Source organism: Helicoverpa armigera, chromosome 3, assembly GCF_030705265.1.
Source record: "Helicoverpa armigera isolate CAAS_96S chromosome 3, ASM3070526v1, whole genome shotgun sequence".
Taxonomy (NCBI): Eukaryota; Metazoa; Arthropoda; class Insecta; order Lepidoptera; family Noctuidae; genus Helicoverpa; species Helicoverpa armigera.
In genome coordinates this window covers 2,953,367-2,974,934 of record NC_087122.1, presented here as the reverse complement: position 1 = coordinate 2,974,934, position 21,568 = coordinate 2,953,367, and the positions used below count along the sequence as shown (strand labels likewise).

The window sequence follows — 21,568 nt, the reverse complement described above, 5'->3', positions numbered from 1 at the left end:
GGCGTCGCCAAGCAGGAGGCAGCTGCCCCCTAGAGATTCTAAAAATCATTTGCTTTATCTAAATTACACCCCGCGCAAATGCAAACGATGTCAGTCGAAAATCTCACAGAAACTTGTGAAACTATCGCTCAGTTTTATAATTTACCAAACATAAAAATTTAAGTCGAGCTTTGGCAGCAATTCTGGCATAATAAACCAAACCCAACAGACCGAACCTTTGTTGATATGCTAAAAGAGGCAAAAACTTTCTTTCCCGATACAGAAAAAGAGTTGAAAATTTTGATCGCTCTTCCGTGCACAACGTGTACGGTAGAGCGATCACTTAGCTTAGCAGCCTCAGGAGACTAAAAACCTGCTAAGAAGCACTATGGGTGAAAATCGCCTCAATGGTCTGGCCATGATGAGTGTGCACAGAAAACTAATTCATGGAAACTTACAAGATTTTCATAATAAAGTGGTCGAAAAGTTTTCAAAAAACCCTCGAAGATTATGTTTTAATTAACCTAATCAGAAAAAGAATCTTTGTCGACCATTATAATATTAAAATCGGGTAATTACAAAAAATTACACTGTATTATCTAAATTCAAACTCCCAAATTATTTTTATTCTATTTTTCTAATAAATGTAATAACTTATTTAGAAGTTTTATTTACTGTACAGTCAAGAACTCGTGAAGCTTTACACGCTGGACTCTGTACCGTTATTATTACAATTGCTGTAGATGTAAGGCTTGTACTACAAGTGAAAAGCTTCATGTGAACTCGGCTTTACCTACAATTCATACTTTTGTCATTCTCCATATCAACTTGGCCCCCCCTGAACCATCGCCTGGCGACGCCCTTGTATACGTTCCTTTCAATCTTTCAGCAAGTAGGTACGCCAGCTTTTATGTTACATTCGTGACCATCACAGACCCGCACACTGCCGTCCACCAGTAGATTTTTTTAAGCCTTACCAAAATTAAAAAAAAAGCTCATTTTGACCCCGACGTCATTTGAACACGCAACCTTCTGATCTGGAGTCAGACGCGCTACCGTTGCGCCACGGAGTCTTGTGAGATAGATACTAATATCGAGAGATAGCTGAAACAATAATGAACCTTATCAGATAATTATGCACTATGATATCGCTAATTAATCTATTATCAACAAGCCTATTAATTACTTATTATACGCTCACTTATGATTATTATCAAAAGGTATTTCCCAAAATACTTCAAGAAAGAAAACGGGTCTCTGATAAGAAACAATTTTATTGAACTCACCAGGATTACAACGTAAAGGATTGACATAGCAAATGAAAAAATTTAATTGAAAAAATTAATAATTATATAATTTAAATCTCTTCTCTCCCAGACAAATTAATAACAGCGGAGATACAGCACGATTGAATTTTGAGTTACGTCAATTTTGGGTACACATAAATGTGATGTGGCGAGCTCCCTCTCAATCTTTGTTGCGTTAATAAATATTTACAGCCTTTCTACAAAAACTTTTAAACGTCTATTGAACACTTGTCTAAAAAATGACATACTATGACGTTGAAATAAGGTCCGCTTTGCTGTTTTTAGACAAGTATTCAACAGATGTTTAAGTTTTTTAGTAAGGGTGTTAATGTTTTGTTTAAATAAAAAATACGTGTCCAATATTTTTTACCAATTCAGTCTAATTGGAATTAAGTACTATTTTCTATACCTGTCTTCATGCCTGTACCTAAAGACGTCTTCATCAGTACCTACTACCAAATGTCCCCATACAAACAAAAAAGCCTTAATAGCTGAAACAAAGGTAGTAAAACAAACACTGGAACAAAATGCGGTCATTAAGCTCCATTACGGCTGTCTCCATTAACTTATTTAATCTGTTCTTTGGTGGACACGCGATCGAACGTATCTGGTTTATTGACTTACGTTACGGAAAGCTAATTAAAAGTCTTAACTCGAAATAGTCAAACGTTACTTAACTTTAAGTTCAACTTATTATTAATAACAATGTAAGTAGGTCTAGAGCTAAGCTAAACCCCACAAAACCGTTTTAGTGGTGCTTTTTACTTTAAAGTTTATCCATCACAGAAAGTAAATGTTACAGAGATAGAATAATGTTTGATCAGTCCTTAATTGAGTGGGTTTGGCTGTTACTCACACGAAGTTTGATTAGAATTGCAATTGAAAATAGACTGCACCTGTTGTTATTCAATAATGACGTTGAGATTTTGGGACACGACGGCTATTGAAAAGAATTGAAGAAGATTTTAGGAGAAGGGTACATGACTGTGATAATATATTATTATTCTGCACAGTACACACAAACACAGGTGCTTTCTCCTATGCTCTCGCTATTATAGTCCATTGCGTACCTAAGCTACGTAAACTATGGAAATAAGGATCCTATGAAAATTGATCTCAGTGGCGTGCACTTGGAGAGGCCTATGTCCAGCAGTGGACTGCGATAGGCTGATGATGAATGATGAGAAAGGATCCTATGACCTTATTTTAATTCAGGAGTCAGTAATTCAACAGTCGATAGTATTTTCGCATTCCCTATCCAAAAATATAGCTACGTAATCAGTTCTTATGTGTCTCGTTTCAGAGCTTACAGATTTACCACACCACCAAAACGTAACCTAATTTCCCCGAACGAGTAACTGTGTACTAAATTACGTGATAGTATGTAGAACTAGGGGTTTCCGCAGTTATGTTAATTACATAATATTTGGAACTAAATTAACTGAAGCAAACGCGTGGTAGTTAATTAGACATCTCATAGCATATAACTGACTTTAATTATGTGATAACTTTGCATTTGATGCCATGGGATTTTGAACTCTATAGCTGAAACTTCAAGGTTGAAATTGATAGTTTGTTGTACACACAGGTTGGTATTCCGTTATTTAAATTGGTGCACTTGTTTCATACTTCTGTTTGTGATGTTATTGAAAAATATTTTAACATGTACATATTTTGTAGTGGATTCGCTGACGTGGATTATAACTGAATATGGAGTGGTTGGGTTAAGTTGGGATTAAAAATAACAGATTTTAAATGCACAGTTGTACAAGGATGAAAATAGGCTTGCATTTTTTCCCTACTGATTTAGTTATTGATTGGTTAAAAGAACGTTACGAAGCTTGAAGTTTCATACAACGTAAGGATAAAGTAAGGTATAAATTACCAATAATTTTTCAGCTTAAAATATTCTCTCCTTATTTCTGATTCCGTTTAGCATAGAAACTCCTAGCGTAGCCCACTCCTTTGAGCTTCCTCATAAGGCATGGGCCTTAACTATGGAGTTAGCGACCACATCTCTGTGCAGTATGTCATCACTAGAAAGACACATTGGTCGTTGACCTTCGTCTTCTGACACGGTGCACAGGACGAGACGATGTTGAGTAATTCCACGTTCAGCTATATCACTATTCCCATACGTTTTAACCAAATGCATTAGGCACAAAAAGGATACTTAACAAGATCACACACAACTCTAAGTGTGTAACCATCTAAGTTATATTCAAGCTACCGTAACTACCTTAAGTTAACCCTAACGTTCGATCAGACGAACTCTTGAAGCCGAGCAATGTAGACACTACTCCCACCAAATGAAGAGCCTGATCACGCATCGATACATATCCGAGAAGCATCGAGTATCGATCCGAATCGAATATTACCGATAACAGCACTCGAGTTGAGTGGCGAGATGCGATTCGTGGTGATTTCGGGTGATTATTGCAAGAATGTGTGTTTGTTTATTCTTAGTTATAGGGGGTTTTGTGTGCTGGCAAGCTCTTATCTTGTAGAAAAGCTGGTGAGTAGAGGATATACGTAATTCTCTCTTTTAGGTTTCCATGTAATCTCTACCAGATTAGAGTAGGGATTTTCGTAAAGTATGTGTTGAGCAAGGTTCATAGCTGTGTTATTTAACGTAGACAAAAATTTGACAGATAAATTGCAAATTGAAAATGCAGCCTTTCTTTGAAAGCTGAGCTACCGATTTGACATGTCAAATATAAAAATATTTCAATGTACTCCGCAGAATATCTAGCTTAAAGAACAGTTTCAAACAACAACAAATTGCTGTATTCATATTTTCTATGGAATCAATAAAACTTCAGCTTCGGAAGGATCAAGTGTTTCTTTAGAATGGGTTTTATGCAGCTTGCAGTAAGTAAGGTTTTAGATCCCATCATGAATCTTGCTTCTCAAGCTACAATAAATTAGTCTGAAAATATAAATGAAAAATGTATGGGATAGGTAAAAGTCGCGAGCGATCGTGGTGGTGTAATAAAATTGAAATATGTTAACGTAAATCAATAGTGAGATATTTTGCTTGGTAATGTTAGAGCAATTTGCAATTTTGGGTAAATCATTACTTTGGCATGGTTCGTGAATGTTTGGATAAATTGTTTTTTGGTACATAAACATGACGTTTTTCTTTGTTTGTGTATACATATATGTGTATGAGGTAAAACTTGCATTACCCCACCGATTCCGCCCTACTAGTGTAGACATTTTTCTTACTATTCCCTCTGGGCACCGCTGGTGGACAAAGGTGACACCAGTTTTTAATAGGTATGTGAATGTTCGCTTAAAATACTCCATCCTTATATAGGAAAATTCCTTGTATAGGGCAAACGGTAAACTTTTGTTCAATAGGTAAAACTTATTAGATAGATATAAGAATAATAATTTTCTTATCGCTGTTAAAACTACTCAACTTATTTCTACAAATTAAATACTTACAGACTGACTCAAACACCTGAAACCTACATAGGACCTTACCTCACATTTTTCGACCACCTACCTATACCCAAACACACACACTTCTAACTAAATACCTGTTAGATTAATTGTTCAGTAGACCATGAAACGACCGCGGCCGATAAATTAAGGGCCCGTACGATTTAGTGCTGCCCCTGTAAATTAGAGACCTAATGATACATCAGACTGAAATTAGTGATGTTACATGACATGCTAAATGAAATTACTGCCGTTATTTAGTAGTTTGGGTGATTGGTTTGTATGTTTTGGTTAGGTAGTTAGTATGTTTTTAGTATGTGTGTTTTTAATAAATTGTTACAACATAATACTGTAGGTATGATTGGAAAATAATGCTACACGCTCCGTGTAGCAGTCTTTATTTCAACAGGACCTGAGATTTTAAAAGGTAAATCACACAAAAAACGCATTGCTATTCAAAATTGTAAAAAAAGATATATTAGCTTGTATACCTTTAAAAAATATATCAATACGGTATTATTTTCTAAAATTCTTTTATTTACTTTAAAAATAATCTTAATTTTTTTATTAAAAAATCGGTAACACTTTTCAATCAAAAAACACCACGAAAAAAACCACTCCAACCATAACAACTCAATAATTTTACCCGATTCCACCCTTATAGTTGTTACAAGTTACGCTGAGCTGAAACGGCTGAATATTCATGTAGTTGTCAGTCATAACAACGATCTGAATTCCGACTGCGATCGAGTCGAGTCAACAAGAGCTTGAACTGTATTTAACTGGTGTAGGTATATTTGTATGTATTACGGAGCAAGGAAATATAGTGGAGATGCCACGGGGAAGGTAGGTCAGGCACCTTCTTGTAGGTCGCGGTAACGTCGAGTCGAGTCAACAAGAGCTTGAACTGTATTTAACTGGTGTAGGTATATTTGTATGTGTCATGGAGGAAGGAATAATAGCGGAGATGCCAAAAGGCAGGTAGGTCAGGTCCTTCTTGTAGGTCGCGGTAACGTCGAGTCGAGTCAACAAGAGCTTGAACTGTATTTAACTGGTGTACGTATATTTGTATGTGTCATTGAGGAAGGAAATATAGTGGAGATGCCATGAGGCAGGTAGGTCAGGTCCTTCTTGTAGGTCACGGTAACGTTGATTCGAGTCAACAAGAGCTTGAACTGTATTTAACTGATGCACGTATACAACATGTAACTTAATTAACGCACATCCTGAAATTACTTTGTTCAAAAATAATTAAAACTACGGAAATTATTGTCATATTAACCCTGTACAGTCAAAACAAATTCAAATAGACCCGTAACTCAAAGTAATAAGACTTCGTGTATTGTCGGCTTTTTCCGTAGTTTCGTTATGTTGTGTCGAGTCGAGCGGCGCGCGGCGCGATATTTGCGTGCGTAGTAGTATGACCAAAAAGTTCTCCAAGAATTGGTATAACTAATATAGTAAATAACAATGCATATACATGTTAAATTAAAAATTCAGTGTGTGTATCATAATTATAACATAATATTCTAATTAGGGTGTTTGAGGATGTGCGTTAATTACGTTACATGTTGTATATGTATTTACTACGGAAAAGGGAAATATAGTGGAGACGCCAAAAGGAAGGTAGGTCAGGCGCCTTCTTGTAGGCCACGGTAACGTACAGGCGTAATCAGTTATTAGAACTAATGAGGTGTTTGAGTTCCTTTTCAAATAAAAACCAATCTGTCAACATTTATGCTGAGCGCTGCCCCTTTCTCACAAGGTGACACAACTGCAGCGTATTTCTATGTTTGTTTTGTCGTTTAGTTTTATTTGTTTTGTCGCTTTTGCCTCGTTTGTGTTAAATAAATGGGTTTTCTTTCTTTCTGTCACAGATTGGTCTTAATTGATTGGTGATTTTATTTTGAAAATAATGGTCAAATTCCATATAAGGCGAGTAGGCGCGGAGCTAGTAACGTTCTTCGTACCCAAAACACCTGCATATTAGCGCACTACTTTCTTAGGAGATTTCACGGTTTGACATCTCCGCTAGTCATTTTGTTCTCCATGGTATGTATATGTATGTTACGGCTACAGTTCCCCGAATACGGGAGTAACGTACGAATTTTTATTTTCGAGTAAAAGCAGTTTTTATTTGAGAACGAAATTGGTGATGGTTTTTAGTTTGTTTTTGTGAATTGTAGTTCAAATTTTTGTTAGAAATAAAAAATAATTGGTAATAGAATACTCTGTATGGTATCCTTTTTGTGGTGGGAATCATCCGTTGTGGGTGCAGTGGGAGTATCAGACTTTCACTGACTCAAACCTACCTTCGTTTCTTCCGGAGCGTTCTAAGTATCAGAGCTGCGATAACTCTTTTGAATTCTCCCGCAGCTCCGATACCTGAAGTCACACTTAAAACCACAAAATTATGAGCTCATTTTAATTGCGGGACACATAAGATTTTATTTGGTTACAATGCTCCTTTTAAAGAATAATCTGCATAATGTTATTATGCCATTACTATGAGCTCTTACATGAAAACACAAGGTTTCTCTAAAAAAAGAAAAATACGTAGAAAAACAAAGAGAGCTTCGCACACAATTTAATCCTCATACAAACTGTAAAGTAGAAAAAAAAACCTGAGTCATAAGGCCAATAATATTAATACAAACAGCTCTTGGAAGCAATTCAAATCCTTACAAACAGTTGCATAAAACTACAATAGTCTCTTCGGTAGGGTTATCAGAACATACCCTTTCATATTTCTTAAAAAAATATTATACTAAGACTTCAAAATATTTTTTTTGCAAAGTTTTGAAAGAAGAACCGACAAAAGGGGTATGACGATGACTCTTATCTAGAAAAATATTGGTGATTTATGAACAGTTCATCTCGTTCTAATCTTTAGTATGACTATAATAACTGCAGTCAGAATACCGACGAAAGTCATTACAGTGTCGAATTTCATAACCTATTTTCGCATTTACAACTTAGGTACTAACTTATTTCACAAAGTAGCTATTATCGTTTTCTGCAGTTCCTGAAGATGACTAAAGATGAGAAAAGAATATCCAAACAACACACTTAAACAAAAATCAGGTACAAAATTAACACGTCCTGGCAATAAGCGTAACACGCAATATTTTACTGGTACGCAGAAATTCGCAATTTGGAGTGGATCCCCAATAATTCCAGCGATTGTTGCAACGGATAGCGGATTATATCAGGATTTTCTGGGCACCAGCTGCATACAACGATCACCGATCCAATGTTAAGCGTGGTGACTGCGTCAATAATCTATAGGGTTGTAGCAACAGGCCTATGGTGTAGGCTTGGGAAATAATTTTGACAGCATCTATAAAGTAATCAATTTTGTAGAGTCTACAATGTAGACTAACATATCTGCAGAAGTATCCCATGCGTCTGCTTCATACTTTGTACTTTGGCTTTACATATTCTAGGCAAATCCTATGGATGACTTTCAGAAGTTCCTCAATTGCTTGCACGCTGTTCCTTTCGAACGTCCAATAAAAATCAGAAAGACTTGACCTATTTCATTGTAATCATGCTCTCAAATAAAGTAAGTGATTTCTTTCATAATTGTTCCTACAGCATTTCCTCTATCGATGAAACTATTGAGCAATACCTGAAGCTCTTTCGATTGCTGAAGGAGAGTAAGATAAGATAGTTTCATAGGATAACCACACTCTCCTCGCATCTTTCAAAAAGCAGTTTGACTCAAACAAATAACTTGCACCACCAGTGAAAAAAATACGCAGTCAGCCCTACACCATTGCAAGCAAAGCCGGAAATACGCGGCTCACTTTACGATTATGACTTCCTTGCGCTCTCAGTGTGACACTAGTGAGCACTGAACGCTTGTTTTATTGTTTATTATTCTTTTACGAAGAATAAAAGACGATCATGGACAAATAGGGGTGAGAGGCCTCTAGTTGTTTGAGTTCTGATGCTGTTTTATTGGGTGATAATAGTGTTGCTTGTATATTTATGGTACTCAGATGCATGGGGTTAGACTGGGAGCCGATCAAAATATAGTTGTAACTTATATGTAAAAATGTTAAAATTTAATACGAGAATGACTTTCTTGGAGATAAGGATAATAATTGAATATGGATAATTTCATACGATAAATAAATATACTCGAAGATGTTTTGTAGGATAGCTGCAGTGGGAGACTAAAAGATTATGTTCATGTAATTTTAGTTCTTAAATCACTCTGCAATAAGTAAACGTAGGGTTTACATTTACTTATCGTAGTTTAGTGCGTAAAAAAAATATTTCTCTACGCTATTATTGCATAAATGACTTGACTTAACCAATATATTTACAACATTCAATAACACATACACGTAAATACTAATCCACTTACACACACATACATTCACCGCATCTCCAAAAGAAAAAAATCTCCAAGTACCTAAACCGTCGTGTAAAGTTGATCCCGTACCCGGGATCCCGGGATTAGGCCCATACGTGCACGACTCGTAGTAATCACGGACCAAGTGAGACCCACAAACAAGTCAATCTTAAAACGGGTTTGCATAGATTAGCAAAGCACTCGCTTTCAGAACACATTTGGGTGTGGTACAAGGTTGTATTAAGAGCGATCAAAATAAATGACAAAATTATGTAACTGGTAGGTGGCAATTCGGCAGTAAGTCAAGGAAGACATCGTGAGTAATATGCAAACTTTTTTGTGTTCATGATATGGAAGGGTATTAAAATTATTATTTTTATGGTCGCTAACGAGCTTTTTAACATGATTATGGATGCTTAGATATAGTTCTGCGCCACAGTTCCCCATTTCAAATCTCAAAAAATATCCGAGATACTTAATACAATGATGATGATGATGATAATACAATGGCAGCATGTTTATTCTTCAGAAAAAAACGAATTAGCATGCCATTTCTGTTATTAGGTGTAAGAAATTCACACATTATAAACACATTTTTTTGAAATAATAACCTTATTGCATAGCCGTTAAAACGGTTTTTAGCGAACTTTCCTTCTTAACTAGAATACCTTCATGCCAAAACAATCATTCAACGAATAAACTTCCGAATCAATCAAAACTCCAAACGCTCCCCGCTGCCGCTCAACCCTTAGTCCCATATGCACTGCAGTCTTCAGTCGTTGGGCGACGTATGGCAAATGCAGGTTATAACGTACTTTACAAAACCTACCTCGTAAACTAATTCTGCACCAAAAGATATACGTACCCTTGAAATCGGCCACGGCGGGTGTATAAGGACATATTATAGTGCACTAGCATTTTTTTTTTGACAACCAAGAAACATCCTGATACATCAAAACTCTAACCACTCCCCGCTGGCGCTTATCACTAAGCCCGACCATATGCACTGCACTCTTCAGTCGTTGGCCGACGAATGGCAATCTGCATAATACGCAGACACGTCGCTATAAAAATGGTAATGCACTCCGCATTGGCTTTGCAGTTCGGGTAATAGGTCGCTTGTTCGCCCGTTCTGTAGGACGCCTGTAAACTTAATGTGTTTCAGATTTTGTTCAATAAAGTAAAATAAAAAAGTAAAAATACATACTTCATGTTTTTCAGATTTTTTTCGTTTACGTTTTTGTATATACATAGGTACAGTGAAAAAGAAATTCTTTTTTTCGCTGGCATTGTTTGTAAAATATTTTTCATAGGTATTCGCCAAAATGGCATTGAATACTTTATGAAAAAACTATATTATTCGGTACACTTCGTAAATGTGCTGAAATAAAAACAGAGACAAACAGAAAATAATATATAATGAAATAGAGAAAACGTGGACACAAAGATATTAGGTAGGTAGTTACTTATTATCTAAATAAATCTTTCATACCTATTGCTGGCAATTATTTATTTTTAAACTGATAACAGCTTATCGTTATTTTATATCAATGTAAAAAAAAAAACAAAATATAGGTAATTTACGAAGAAATAATTGTTCATCTCACAGTCTCGTCTCCTCCCCAATTAGTCCATACTTAATGACGCCACTAACACCCACATAAGTGGATCCTCATTCAACTAAAGCCAGTCCAACTTGTAAACATAACTTACATTGGAACACCACTAATAAACGACAATGGGACGACTATAAATTCTGGCAAAGCGATAAATAATGGAAAATTGCCCACCCGTGTCAGACACTATCAAATTGGTGCCGATGTCAGCAAGACTTCGCTAATAGAGGATACGACATTGTTGGCCTAACAGTGGGTTTCCTATGCCATCTTCAATCAAAATAAAAATGACTTCCAATCAAAAAATTACACGGCTGAGGAAATAATTTGGCCATTAAATACTATCAAAAAGTTTCAAAAGATTTCACTTTCAAATTGCTAAAATAATATTTTCAAAACCAGTTTTGTTCAGTACATAATGGGACCTTAACAAATTACAAAACTGTTATGATTAAAGTAGCACAATTATGTGAAAATTTCTAATAAAGTTATGATAGCTATGCTGTAGAATACCGTAAAAATTAACAAGTATAACAAAATATATAAAAAATACGTATAACAAAAGTAAAACCACAAATATTTTACATCTATTCCATAATTATAACTCAGCATAAACAGGTCAAAACTCCAAAACACTTGGCTTATACAGCAAAAACAAAAGTTACAATGATTAATGAAGTCCGCAACGCTTAAGATTGTTACGAGTTGATACTGTCGAAACCATTCCACGGTCTCCTTCAATAATGATTAATGTGCCTTCGATATGTTAACTAAATGTTAAGCTTCTGTAAACACGTTAGATAAGTATCCTCTTGTTATAAAACTGTTATTTTAGCTTTCTTTTCCTTTATTTACTTTGAAATTTCAAATCAAGTAGAAGTACTTTATTAACATAGTTAGACACACCAAACACATTTACAAATATTTACAATAAAAATTCAAAAATATCCTTTACTAGCTTCCGCCAGCGGCTTCGCCCGCGTTGTGTGTTGACAAAAAGTAGCCTATGTGTTAATCCAGGGTATCACCTATCTACATACCAAAGTTCAATCAAATCGGTCCAGCCGTTTTTGCGTGATTAAATAACAAACATACATCCATACACTTTCACATTTATAATATAAAGTAGGATTTCGTTTGTAATGGGCTTTCAATCAACAACTGCTCATTTAATTAGATGGTTATGTGAACAAGGCCCCGTTAAGACATCGATTCTGGTCCTGATCTCTCAACTTTCAGTCGTAAATGTGTGATTTCGTCTGCGAATTCGTCAGAGCCCCAACAGAACTTCACGAAACCTACCGAAGAACCTACACCCGTACAAAAACGCATTTAAACAGGTTACAAAACAAAGTCACTTTTGCATTTATACAAGAAGGTATATTATACCTAAGTAATAAAATTAAATATGACCAATCTCCGTTGATATTTCTCTAGGAAACAACATCCCTTATCGTTTCATTTTAAAACAATTTCGCCACAAAACCGAACAATACTGTGAAATAATTTACACCAAACATTTATTCCTGTTTCAACCTTAAACAAATTAGCCCAATTTACATCCTTAAATGCCAATTATCGTACACAAAAGGTACACAATTTATTATTAACGAAACATTTTAATTAAAATTGCTGCAATAATCGAATGTGTTTTGTCATTGAAAATTTATATTTTAATTATTGCCAATTTATTTTACTATTAATTTATTGAAAATACCTATTCGCTTAATATAACTTGACAAGAAATTCAATGGGGTATGGTTTGTCATATAATTAGTTGGTATATCTGTATTTTGTATTCCGATTTCAAGTTTCCGTGGTGTAGCGGTTATCACATCTGCCTAACACGCAGAAGGCCCCCGGTTCGATCCCGGGCGGAAACATAGTTTTTGTGTGTCAATGTAATTTTTTCAATACACTTGTTATCACTTATCTATCTCGGAGATTGACCTATATTGGAATATGTTAATTGATTTATATCTTTCAGATGAATAAGTTAACTGGTCTTGGCTGTCAGGATATTGATCTTGCTGCTCAAAATCGACAAAAATGGAAAAGTCGATGTCCCTGACGAGAGATAAAGGATGTTAATATTATATTAGCATCTTCAGATAAATAGTCATTTGTTTTAGCTTAAGCAAATTAACCTACAATTCAAAATTACCACTCAGAATCACTATTCTCTCTAATAATGACTGTCGTGTTTCATTTGTTTCATCGTTCTTTTAGTTTTCCATAAAATAAAACACTGCATTTTTCATCGCAGTGTACCGTAAGTATTTGTTTTTTTTTTAATTATTTATTCAATATTTCTCATTGTATAGGGAAGTTTAAATATACGCAGATTTAAATATATGTATTAAAAAACAAGGAAATAATGATAAAGAATAAGTTATAAATAGAGCAATATTACTCGCGTTAGAAACTCGTTGCTCTTAACAATTTATAGTAAAGTTGAAGAATGTTTGTAGTACAATGATAATGTTACATTATACCTCCTTAGATCTTACTTAGTAATTCATAAGATGGATTTGTTTGCCCCAGAAAAATGTAAACCTAGTTAATTAAATAAAATAATAAGTGTCAAGAATACAACAGAGATCTTATAAGTACTTAACACGACATTAAACTATAATACCAAAACAACAATAAGCATAAAACGCACCCCTTATCATTTGACACGAACCTCGTCAGACAAGTTCTTTGTCCGACCAGGTTTGACTCAAATGTTAAGGGGTATGTTTTGTGGAAATAGAGCTTTTAACGCTGACTCTAACAGCGGGGTTTGCCTCCTCTAGGGGTCTTCGTCTTCCAAGCACAGCGATCGTAATGGGTGAGCCTACCCACAGTGACTTGAGCTCGGTCCCACGGGCCTAGCTCCTACGAGGCCTAGGCCCCAGGCCCGCAGGACCGAATTCAAGTCACCACGGGTGAGTTCACCCGCTGCGAGCAAAGTGGACTTTATACTAAGCCCCCGCTCGTCGCTGTATATAGCCAGTCCCCTGGCCACAAGACCATGGGGCGCTGCAAGCGCTTAACTTTACCCTGAGGAGATGATATTAACAACATGTGACGACGAACAAATTTCGACCCATTTAAATTTGTTAGTTTCACACCATAGCGCCCGTAGCCCCCATAGTACAAGTACTTGGGACTGGCGACGGCGGTCGGGTCGGTCGATGAAAAAACCCTAAAGGAAGACCAACGGATATGAATATGTTTGTGTATTGGTAAAGCCGATGATGAAAACTTTGCTTGCGCGATGTAGGACTTTTCGAGTTTACTCTGAAACTACTTACATTTTAGAAGCATTATTTACCTCATTTTAAAGAGAATTTAAATCTCTACTTTCCACTTTTATCATCTTTTAAACCTTCATTCAGAATGTAGAAGATTTTTCCACTTGAATTTTAAAAAAGAAAATCTTACGTGTTGTATTGATTTAGCCAATGACAGCGCTGTATTCTGAGGGAAATCCCCGATACTAATACAAACGAAGCCTAGTGGAAAATGAAGTTCCGTGATTTTCGTCTTTAAGGTGCATGATTTAGAGTTGCTATTTGAATGTAGGTTACAAGTAGGTGATCATGCATATGTAATTCGTTTGTCTCTTTCCAGCTCGTTCGATTTATACGTATTATGACTTAGTTGTTACCTTATCGGAACATATTCAATGACCTCACCTTGATTATTCGATCAGCCAATCGATGCGATGTGTTATCGCAGACAAATACGTATGTATTATGATCAAATGTGGTACTAACATTATATTGTTTATTTGCATATTAATATGATAAGAGACTGTTTCTTTTTCAGAATTGAGAATTTGATAGAGATTTGTTAGTAATAAATTATTATATGCGAGAATAATCTAAACTTAATGAAGAGGATCTTTTGTTTGTTTGTTCGCTTAAAGGCTCCGAAGCTACTGAACTACTACTGAACGTCGGGAATCTACACTATCTCAGAGTGCCATAGGCTTTATTTGGATATAAGGAGTGTGTTGCTGGGGAGTTTGTTGTTTTGGGGGCTGTCTTTTGTTTTTGACGTTCGAAAAGTGCTGATTTATCAGCTTAATTTGAATAAACGTTTTTGAGTTTTAGTTTGAGTGCTCTTGGAACGCGGGTGAAACCGTGGGGAATCTCTGGTATTAAATACAGGAACCTAGAGGTACATCTATGATTTGTACGGACAACAAAAAACATATTCTCACTACAGTCTACACTATGACATCGTTAACGAGTATACCTTCAAACTGAATGTACAGTCAGCAAACAAGCTCATATTATCCGCGACACGAATACTCCTTCACCATAAAAACATAACTGCACACAAATTATCCTGACACCCTTTCACACATGAACCTTATTGCTAAGACTTAAGGTGCATTTTTGATTGGCAAAAATAGAATAGGGTGGGCTTTGGATAATGATGTAGACAAAACACTCTCGGTTCATTTTGTTTGGCGTTAACGCAACAGTTCTATTGTATTTTGGTAACAATTAATATACTTACCTGAATATAGTAAACGTACTTTTGTTTAAATCATTAACAAATTTGGCAAAACATTTTGTCAGTGCCCAGCAGGTTCCTTCCACAACATTCTTAGAGATGAAGTACGTATGTCGTAAAAATAATTTAATATTTTTCATCTCAATATTAGTAGTAGTAACTACTTTAGTTTGAATTAATAAGAATTAGGAAAATAACTTGACAGTGTCTATATAAGGCCTTACAATGGTCTTTAAATTTGATATCAACATGTACAATTTACTAAATATGAATACGACAAATTCTTCGCAAAAACTGAATTTATTAATCAAAAAACTTGCAAAAAAATATGACACCTACATTAAATGAATAGCAAATGTATGTAAGCGAGGCTGCGACTAACTATACGTGAAGCTTAACAAAACAATTTATCTAGACACGCACTAACGAAGGCATCGCAGTGCAAACTTGTTACTGGTAGGACAAACAGCCTCCCCGTTTTCAGGGTGCCATACTAATAGTAAGGGTAGAAGGTCCAATTTGTACTGTGCTTTGAAGGAACCTTTGTATTGTGTTATTTATTTACGAATTACTATTGAAAGAAAATAGTAGTTTTTTTGACTTTAGTAGACATGTAGGAACTACACCGCGCATCCGGGTACCTACATCCTTTGACCTTCATCGATAAATGGGCTATCAAACAGTTTTTTTTAAAGAGTTCTAGTAGTTGTTTGACTATTGTATGGAATATTTAAAATTAGAATATTTTTTCGAATAGTTCCAAAATTGTGAAAATGATTCCACTGGCTTCAAACTTGAAAAATTATTTGGCGCGAACTATGTCTTCAATGCCTCAAACATTTCTTCCGATACTTTTAAGGAAACTACTTGGTTCACAAAGAAAACAAATCTTGTTCTAACATAACCTTCTGCCTTTTACCTGTCTAACCCCATCACCCTTCACCTTGTATCCAAAAGGGTGACACGAACCTGATTGTGTTTGCCCCACACATACTTATCCCTCGCATTAGTTAAAAAATTCATCAGCGAAATATGTTTTTCCTGAAAATATGAACACAGATCCTTTTAAATCTCTCAGGCACTGTTGATAAAATGTAAGCAGATTTTAGTATAAATATTTTTGTGTAGATATTTTTGTGTGGGCTTGCTAATCCGTCCTCAAATATTTTTGTGGATTTTTGTATTTTATGTTGAGCGTTTTTTTTTTGCTTCTGAGATAGACGTGAATTAGAAAAATGAGAATATAATAAAACTGCATAGAGTACACAAAATATTAAAATCTTCATTCATCTAGACACACGGCAGTGTGTCCGCCAAGTTCGAGCAAAAAAAGCGACACACCGGCCGTGGGTTATATTACACGAACCATTTCGGGCCTAATTCGACCCCCCTGTAACTCAAAATCTATTTTATTTACGCATATCAAATTTCTAGTATCTGTTGAGACCCCCTCACTTATCTAAAATACAAAATTTCATTAATATACCTATTGTAGGTCTTGAGATATTGACGTCAGAAAATCGCTATTTTTACTATACACTCACTGACTGATTCACTTATTCACTGATTCACTGACTCACTCATCAAAAACCTAGACCACTTCCAATGGTCGTATTGACTTGAAATTTGGCATGGAGGTAGGTCTTTATGTCAAGGTAAAGGGAAAAATCTGAAAATGGCCAAGTGTGAGTCGGTTTCAAAATAATGAAGGTGTTTTATACCCGGTGTAAATTTATACCCCTAAGGAACTAAAACGAACTAAATTTATTTATATTTATATAATATATCTTCGAATGGTACAAAGGTTTGTATTTAGTCAAAGTAAAGTAAAAATCTGAAAACGGCCAAGTGTGAATCACTTTCGAAAATAACGATTGTGTAACTTTGGTCCACGAACATAATATATGATAACATGTCATGTCAGTCAGTTGGTAAATCTAGTCCATTTAGTTAATGTAGTTCATTTCTTTGTAAGAAACATAGTGCATATTAAAAAATCTAAAAAATAGTGTAAATGAGACATTTCTTTAACTAACTTCGTCATAAGAAAAAAATAAAATAAACAACCTTACAAAAATAAATGAAATCCCACCCAAAACAAAAATGTGAAAGACTGCCAAGTTCGATAATATGGGAATGCTTCGCCTATAAAAGAAGTGAGATCTGAATAAGTACCAAGTTCCATACACATACCTCAGTTAAAAATAGTTACTTTTTAATGATGATTACTTGGCAAGTTTTAATAGAAAATTAAATACTTGATTCATTGCGTTTAGTAGGTTTATAACAAGGTGTATGAAAACTTGCCAAGTAACATCATTAAAAAGTAACTATTTTTAACTGAGGTATGTGTATGGAACTTGGTACTTATTCAGATCTCACTTCTTTTATAGGCGAAGCATTCCCATATTATCGAACTTGGCAGTCTTTCACATTTTTGTTTTGGGTGGGATTCAATTTATTTTTTTTATTTCGAGATATTTTTGGCACACAAATAAAACATCATGTTCCTCCACATTGTTCGATACAAAGACTTGCTACAAAGTGAATTACAATTGTATTGCAACTCGCAATAGGAGCAACAGAATGGTAGAAAAGCGATTCTAAAGGTATCCATTGAATTTATTGCAAATGTTAAATGTCGCCTATGATTGCAAATATTTTCGAAGAACTCTAAATCCCAAAAAATCCTATGTTTTCTTCTGTGGGAATAAAAAACTATTTTGGTGATTAATGCAATAAATCCATACTGATAGGTATTATAAAGCAAAAGAGCTGGACCGATTAAATAAAATGTGTCTGATAGCCGATTTTTAGAGGCAGGCTTTGGATCGAGGCTATTTTATGCATTATCCGGATACGCGGAGTTGTTCCTAAAAATCGCTAAAAATGACCAAAGCTAGTTCATTATAATTACCCAAAACCCTTGTCCGTCAAAATCAATCAGTAATACGTAATTCCAATTAAACATACCTACACAAAACTTATCCTATACTACAGCCAATCACTTCATTATTGAAACAGAGAGTGCTCAGAGTCAAAGCTCAATCAATCCGACCAGTGGACCAAACACTTGGTACATACTACCGACCAGTTTACCAAGACCGGTCAGAGGTCTTGCGCTTTCCCTGTTACCTTACGCTTTCCCCTAAAACATTGTAGCGGGGAGACGTCGAGGGGGGCAGAGGAGGTCTTTGAAAGGTGGTGGATGGTCAATCACATTGTAATTGCTTGCAGGAACAAGATACCCATGAAATGACGACTGCCCTGTGACAAGGGTCTCGCATATGCTTCAGGGGATTCGATTTAGCCTTGCACCCTCTTCTCTTTGGTGATAATATCCTTGTTTATTTTTTAAGACGTTCTTTTTTTTTCGTGTGAAGGAAGCTGTGTTGTTCTGGTTTAATTTACCCAAGTCATTATTCAAACAATATTGTGTGTTAAGTTTATTTATGACTGCTATGAATTCCTAAAGTACAGCTGTACAAAATACTATAAGTTCAGTTAGAGTTGATGTTTGATTAGTTAATGGTCTCTGCAAACAGCGGGCGCGGCGCGGCGGGACGGGACGGCGACGCTACACAATGTACTAAATCGTCACGTCACGTCGCGTCGAGCGGGACGGCTCTGTGTGGCGGCCTCCGTAATATCTAGTACAACTGCTCAGTGTCGCGTCGCCGTCCCGTCCCGCCGCGCCGCGCCCGCTGTGTGCAGAGACCTTAAAAACCAGAATATTATCACTTAACCTAAAATCGAATATTATATAACAATCGATGAATCAATCAATGAATTGAACAAATTCCAGAGAAATTCTGAAGCTTCAGCAACAAAAACTAATTGAGATTATTTTCCTAGAAATAGATTCTCTGAAAATTTTAATTACAATCTATTCGTAGGAAACTAACGGTTAGATATTGTAATATAAGAGTATGAATGCAGTTTCCTATCAGGCTGTAAACAAAATTAAACTTTCCTATTTGCAGTCGACGTGAACCTTATCATTTACGAAATAAGGTCGAGAATTCTTTGAAAGTTGTCTCGTTAATGATGCCAATAAAGTTGGCCGTTTAGAACGCATACCATGTGTGTATGACCGCAAAACAAATACTAATATTTGTTATTAGAAGTTCATAATATATTAGTGGCAGTCTGGCTTGGGATATTACAGTTTTATATTATTATCTCCATTTGCTAATGACTCGTTCATTTGTTATGGTAATTATTTGTGGTTTTGTAAGTAGAAAAAGTGGTGTTGGTTATTAAATATTTAATAACTATTGTGGCTCTTTCGTTTTTTTTTTTGATTTCAGAATCCGATTTGTGGTTGACAACTATCATACAAAAAATTGTCTTTAGGGTTATTTGTAGTGCAAATATATAACGTAGACGTCTAAACAAAGCGTAAAAAATACATAGTAAAAGTACTTCCATTCTATATCAAAGCAGGCCACACATTCGCAAAAACTTTCGCCCATACAAATATTCTTATTACCTCAATTGTAAGAACAATAAAACTCGAACGTGTTTCCCGAACATTCATTTTTCTTAAGCATAAATTACACTCGAAACGTTCCCTTTGAACTCCATCCTTTTTTTTATTAAGTTGTCCCATAAAAAGGACGTCTGCCAACCTTTTAATAAAAAGGTTATAAATGAAAAAAAAAAAAGATTGTGCCCGTTGAAACGAGAGTGGGCACTTGTGTAACGAACCTTAAATTAATTAATATTGGGCTAAGCACTCTCAAACTGATTATATCGTTGGATAATTCTTTTGATCCGTACGGGAATAAGGAAATGTTTACGCTAATATTTTAAATGTTCCCTGAAATAGGTCAATGATTTTAACGGGATGATTTTAATGTTAAAGTGGATACTGCGATTGTTGGGTGGTCGCCGCCGCAAAAACGCATAAAGTCAAATTAATCTTGCTCCCGATTGCAATAATTTATTTAAATAAATAAAATAAAAGCAAATAAATTAAACTGAAATGTTCGTAAGCTTTTAACTGAAATAAAATGGTGTCAACATTAAAACTATGGCTTGGGCTTGGAATGTTGACAAAAATGGTGGGATATGAAAAATTACAGTTTGCTGTGGTTATGCCAACATTCCTGAAACAGTATTTTCCCTATAAAAGTTACCATGTAATATATCGCATGTCTTGAAACCATACGATGCTGTAAGATGGATGCGATAAGCAACGCTTAGAGTATCCACACACTGCAAACTAAATAGTCGGCTGATATCTTGGTTTCAATCAGATTTTTCATCCGGTCTGATACCGGTTGAATACCTGATCTTTGTAATGTGCGTACCTACTACCATTCATCTTCGTACTGATGTAAAATTTTTGTAATGGGCGTACTAACATTTATCTTCATACTGATTTATACGCCCAAACAAACTATCGACCGACTAAAAGTTTGCAGATCTAAGCCATGCATGAATGCAAGCCGTTTACATGAAAGGCGCTATACAGTATATTAAGTATGGATTTAAAAAAATATAAAATTAAATATAGTTCGCGTGCAGATTGATTGACCGGCTCAGGTTAAACTGTGCTTACCATGGTTCTCATATGAGTGGATTAGTCAAATGTGTTTACTGCAGTTTTAAACACCTTCAAATGCCTACTTAAAGAAACTGAAATATAGTGGAACGACGTTTTTAATACATTTTCGCTAAAAAGCTAGCAAGTATATCACAATATGTACATTTCAGTACGTCGATTCTATAAAATTCAGACAACAAAAAGAGTAGCGCTAGTGTAGTTTGAGAATGCCAATCACGAAACTCACGGCGGATTCAGATGCGAAGTTTAGAGTGAAATCTTATAGAATCACACTGCTGTACATACATAAAAATAAGAATACGGGCATAGTTAACTAGATAGGTAAATAATGTTTGCACTTTGCACCTTGTAAGATATTCGTACTTAGCCTTTTTAACTAGAAATCACAACACATTTCCCGTGCACTCCAAAACTATTAAACCATTCTCTCTCTTTCTTTCCTGCTATGTAACCGACGGATAACCAAACATATCACTTATATTTATATACAGCATTTAATGAAGGAAGTATACAGATTCAACATCTTGTATGTAATACCTTGTAATACCTACTGAGCTACCAAAACCATTACACCATTAAAAAACAACTAAAGATCCCAAGAGCTTTATTAATTTTGCTTATTGTATAACCCTATAATGAACTTGCACCCCTAATCCCCGGTCCAAAATAAACCAACAATGGTCAATCGAATATCCACAGGTACAACCCTATAATGAAACAGCACCACGGAGGAAGGAAAGATAGCGGAGTTGCCATAAGAAAGGTAGGTCAG

At 35.4% G+C, this 21,568-nt stretch overlaps 2 non-coding genes across 2 annotated transcripts; one reads left to right on the top strand and one right to left on the bottom strand.

The window, feature by feature from the left end:
• Positions 1–980: 980 nt before the first annotated feature.
• Positions 981–1,052, bottom strand: Trnaw-cca (transfer RNA tryptophan (anticodon CCA)). Its single transcript has one exon. It is a non-coding gene; the product is annotated as a tRNA-Trp (tRNA).
• Positions 1,053–12,522: 11,470 nt separating this feature from the next.
• Trnav-aac (transfer RNA valine (anticodon AAC)) lies at positions 12,523–12,595 on the top strand. Its single transcript has one exon. It is a non-coding gene; the product is annotated as a tRNA-Val (tRNA).
• The last annotated feature ends 8,973 nt before the right edge of the window (positions 12,596–21,568 follow it).